Source organism: Rhagoletis zephyria, unplaced genomic scaffold (assembly GCF_001687245.7).
Source record: "Rhagoletis zephyria isolate East Lansing unplaced genomic scaffold, Rhagoletis_zephyria_1.1 Rzeph_scaffold_00012, whole genome shotgun sequence".
Lineage (NCBI taxonomy): Eukaryota > Metazoa > Arthropoda > Insecta > Diptera > Tephritidae > Rhagoletis > Rhagoletis zephyria.
This window is the reverse complement of record NW_016157096.1, coordinates 989547-995319: the sequence shown is the minus strand read 5'-3', so window position 1 is coordinate 995319 and position 5773 is coordinate 989547.

Below are 5773 nucleotides of genomic sequence, written 5' to 3'. Positions count from 1 at the left end.
AAGTATTGGCACGGAGAATTTGTCGCAATACATACATACATATATGCAACGTTTTTTATTCTAATTTCTTTTCGATAACTTTTTATAAAAATATAGCTCATACTACACCAAAAAACATAACAATGAAATCTCTAAACTTTGTGCAAAACTCGGAAAATTTAATTCTATAATTATATTATATTTAATTATAATATATAATATAATATATATATAATATATATATAATTTAATTTATATTTAATTATATTATATAATATGCAGTTTTGTAGCCCAGTTCATGCTGATTATTGATATACTTTTGCCGATGGTATTATTTTCTTCCATACTGAAAAATCAGTATCTTTGTATGGAGGAAAATGCGTGACACCCACAGTCAGCAAAAAATATTACCTAAAATCAACAATATTTTGCATGCACTTCAAACCCGAAAATTCTCCTTGAGCAACTTTGTCCATTTTTTCTAATTTTTGTACAAAGTTAGAGATTTTAACTTACCTGGGTTTTGTTATATCGAATCATTCTGTAGTGGGATATACAAGAGGCACACATAGTGCCAGGAGTTCCTTTATGTTATTGAAAATCTTGCTTTTTTTAATGGAGATACTGCGGCACCCGTTTTTTTCGCGGCAATATACAAATTTCGTGCGAAAAAACTGGTATCTTTTTTAAGTATGAATAGCTAACTAACAGCCGTTTTCACATTTCTTGATTCACAACAGCTTTTTCTTACTAAGTTCCGCCGCCATATTGAACAACACCATGCACGAACAAATGGAAGTATCATTTGCACAGACGTGCAAATATTTAGGTACCTATGCATATTCTTTTCATATCACAAATTATGAATTATAAATACATATGTACATTAGTATGTATATTTATTACAAATGCACTTTAGATATACTACAAATACTTATTAAAACACATTAACACTTAAACACTTCACTTAAATTAGTTTATTAAAATTTTTCACTAGTACCGAACGAGAGACAAACGAACGACTAAACTAGCCGGCAAGTTAAACGTAACTGAGGATACGGAACTGCAGACGATAGGAACACAGAGTGCAAGGAAATGAGTGTGCATTAACAATCACTTCATATCAGTGTGCGGACTCTACCACTTTTGTGGTAGATCTACCAATTTTTTTCTGCTAAATTGCGTTTCTACCACATCTACCACCATAAGCTTAAAATCCATCACATTTTATAATTTTGCTCATTTCACAATAGGTTTGTATAGTAACAAATAGTCAGTGCTAGTTTGTACTGGAGCTTGCAAATTTTTACTGGAAAATTGTATTTGTTTTTATTATTTTTATGGCCTTATAACAATTATATTCAATAATTTTAAGTCTGATGAGGAAATGTGGTGATTTCCGAAATAGCTATCACTTCTACAATTTTTTCAAATTATTGTTGCTTTTCCACAATAAGTTTGCACTTAATACGACCTCGAGCTCATAAAAGTTGTTGAGGGTAATTGTATGATAACCCAAACAATTTGCAAGAGAGCACTGAATCGTAATCGCGTAATAACACGGGAGAGCTGCAAATTCTTGCTAGTGAAATTTTTACTATCAGAAATTAGCTAGCAGAAGAAGAGCTGAAGAAGAAAAATAATAAATGTCAAAAGCAGCCATTTGTTGAATTAGCTAAGCGTAAACAAAAGTAAAATTAGTGAAATTCAAAATATTAATGTTGTACTGGACTCTGTAAGTGCTTGTGTGTAAAGCAAAGAGTTTGTCAAAATAGTGCGTGCAAGTTTTCACTAGTTTCGTGTTCAATAACTTTTTCGGCTAGTTTTCCTTTCTTCTAAATTTTACGTCCTATTTTGTTTTTACGCTCCCGCGGCAATTTTTACTGGAGAAGTTAATATACACACACCTAACGTGGATGATTCTGACATCGTTCATTTTCTATAGATTTTGTGAAATATCGTGAATAGACAATTGTGAAACGACATTGGCTCTAATTTTCTCATTCCATTTTCTGATTAATTCCTCTTTCTTTTTAACACGTGCCAAATTTGCTAGGCGCTAGGATCAGTGAATTGATGTAATTCAGCAGCGAAATCAATATGTAGCTATAGACGAGAGGGGCATTGCAACGTGAAAAAGCATCTCATCTTCCATCCGAATCAACCAAAAAGTGAAAATTGATTTTTTGACACCTAAGCCCCCTTTCCGTAGACCAGGTCACATATTATTATTATTATAACACAATCAAGACATAGTATTTGGTATTACACAAGTAAGACATAGTCTTTTACAGTGCCGTATTTTACATTATGTAAATCTATTTTTGTAATAACTTAGCACTGTTTTGAAGTCCATGAGGTGTACTTTCTCTTTGGATAATTATTATTTGCATTGTCCACTTAAATACACTAGCATTGCCTTGACAACCTTATGAGAAAATACTAACTATATGAGTGATAGTCGCACTACGGTTGCGTTTATAACAGTAAAACTAGAGAAAATAGTGACAACTAAATCGATAAAAATCGATCTATGATAACCTGTGATACCGTATTCGCTAAAATGACGCTACGATAAACTTATTATGCTGTTTATGAAATATATTTAATAATAAATACTTTTCAGGAGAAAACAATGCCCTCCAAAACTATTACTGGTGGAAGATAGTTCCGAATAAAGTGCATTATTTTGACATATCTACATATGTAACAACAAAATACGCATGTGTTCGAACAGGTTTCGAAGAAGTTGTCAACATTTTCACTTTTGGGCCCTCCGGTGGAAGTTTTGAGAAAAAGATAAGTGCAGAAATGGACTTCTCCTACAAAAAAAAAAAACATTTACAGCATATTTTTATACAAAATTAAAGCACTACTTTACGACACTACAGCAAAATGCTTAGAAACTTATTTTCGCAATTTAGCAAACTACAAATTGATTTTAGACCCACTGTTTCTTCGTCAAATTTTCTTAGGATTACACATAGAATCCCTCTGTGCTAAACGTGCATAGTCGGAAAAATTTCCCATACAAATTGAGCCGCCCTAATGCATACATAAATATGTATATGTAAATCTATCCTCTGTTTTGGAATCTTCCACAATTTTAAAGGCTTATGTACAACTAAAAAACATTGGGGCTCCGCACACTGCTTCATATTTTCCTTTTGCAACTAGTTGTAGCAAAGACACTAACGAGTAGTGCAAACGCAGTAGGATTGATATGCTTAATTTCTCAGTGAATTCTGTTAATGTAAAGAGCAACACCACCCTATTAAAAATGTTTGCAAAATTTTATTAGATGGTTTGTGTTTTAGCTACATTGTTTTTGAACATTCACGTTGGTAGTTTTAAAATTGAAAGTATTTCCTCTCTGTGTTTCGATTGTTAACTGTTCCGTTTCCTCAGTCGGANTTTCCACAATTTTAAAGGCTTATGTACAACTAAAAAACATTGGGGCTCCGCACACTGCTTCATATTTTCCTTTTGCAACTAGTTGTAGTGCAAACGCAGTAGGATTGATATGCTTAATTTCTCAGTGAATTCTGTGAATGTAAAGAGCAACACCACCCTATGAAAACTTTTTGCAAAATTTTATTAGATGGTTTGTGTTTTAGCTACATTGTTTTTGAACTTTCACGTTGGTAGTTTTAAAATTGAATGTATTTCCTCTCTGTGTTTCGATTGTTAACTGTTCCGTTTCCTCAGTCGGATGAAGGACGTCTAATTAACCTGTTGCTCGTTCGTTTATTAAATACATATATTAATTAGCTTGCTAATGTTTAGTGTGCTGAATAAATTATTTAAAAAGTGTTTTAATTGAAAATATTTAGTCGCCTTCCTAATATGAAAAGTGTAAGTGCAGGCCTATTGAATAGAAAATTTGATGTTTGTCGGCAGGCTAATATTTCACAAGATGGCGAAGCAGCCAACAAAAGAGGAGGCGCAAAAGTTCGGTTTTTGTGTTTTTGTATATGCGTGTACACTTTGACGAGTACATACAGATGTGTGTACCCTTGTGGTCAGCTGATTAAGTCAAGGGACATTTTGACAATTTTTGGCCATTTTTCTTTGGTTTATTAAATTTTTATATTTTTTTTTTTATAAAAGTCTAACGCTTTACCTAGCCAGCGCCACATACATAAATCCACACTTCAAACTTCCTACGAAAATTATGAAAATTCAATGAACTTTAACATGTGCACTCGAAAATTTTAAACTCTTTGTTCAGAAAATTTTGGGTATGCAGTTTTTAGCTTATTAAATTTTAGTAGGTTAAAGTGCAAATTGTAAGATCGTAAGAGAATCGGGTGGATTTTTAATATTTTTTTTATTGACGATGTTATGTATTTTCATCTATTTTNTGACATTTTGACAATTTTTGGCTATTTTTCTTTGGTTTATTAAATTTTTATATTTTTTTTATAAAAGTCTAACGCTTTACCTAGCCAGCGCCACATAAATCCACACTTCAAACTTCCTACGAAAATTATGAAAATTCAATGAACTTTAACATGTGCACTCGAAAATTTTAAACTCTTTATTCAGAAAATTTTGGGTATGCAGTTTTTAGCTTATTAAATTTTAGTAGGTTAAAGTGCAAATTGTAAGATCGTAAGAAAATCGGGTTGATTTTTAATATTTTTTTTATTGACGATGTTATGTATTTTCATCTATTTTCGACAATTTTGTTTGTATGGGAGAAAATGTGTAGCACCATTAGCAAAAAAATTGCTAAAAACAATCGCGTTTTCTAGCGTCTTGAATTTTGCGCTTTAACCTACTAAAATTTAACAAGCTACAAAACTGCATACCCAAAATTTTTCTAAAAATTCTAAATAAAAAGTTTAAAATTTTTAGGTGCAAATGTTAAAGTTTGTTGAATTTCCCTAATTTTTGTACGAAGTTTGAAATATGCATTTAAGTGGCGCTGGTTAGGTAAAGTGCTAAACTTTTGTAAAAAAATATAAATATTAAATAAACAAAATAAAAATAGCCACAACTTATCAAAATGTCACTTGACTTATTCAGTTGACCGCAAGTGTATGTATTTAATCATATCAAAGGGCGATTTGAATGAAATACGAGTTTGTGTCAAGACTAAATCCAATAAAATAAAATTTAGATAGAAAATGTTGTTTCCGTCCTCTCTGTGTTTCCTCATTACAAGCAATTCCGCATCCTCAGCCGTTTTTTACCCATCAGCAGTGCGCGTTGCTTGTTTGTCTGTTCGTGAGTTCTAGTCAAAATTATTAAATTTCTTATTTAAATTGATTCAAAAAGTGCAGTTGCAATTTAAAAAGTGTGTGTAGTGTATTTAAAGTATATTTACAATAAATATAATTCAAAACTTGTGTTGTGAGCAGTGTAAGCATGTAAAATAGTACTTAGTAAAAGAAGTGGCTAATACGCACAGCGAAATTTGTCAATATGGCGGTGCGAATAACATAGCGTAGGAGGAAATGTGAAGACGGCTGACCGATTTTTGCTTTTCAATCTAACCCAAAAAAGAGCTGGTGAGTGAAGTTAAATATTTAATTTACAAAGATTTATGTTTTTTATTTATTTTTTATAAGTAATTTGTAAATTCATATGAACACATATTTATTTTAGATACATATTCTATTCAAGTTATTGCTATAAATGTGCATACTTATGTATGAATGTCAGCGGCAGTCATAGTCGAGTATTAGAGGCCCGTTTACATATAACTTTGGCGTTGCGTTGGCCCGTGCGCCCGTGCTTGCAACAATGAACGCTTAGCAGCGAATAATTTGCTCACTAAATTAACATA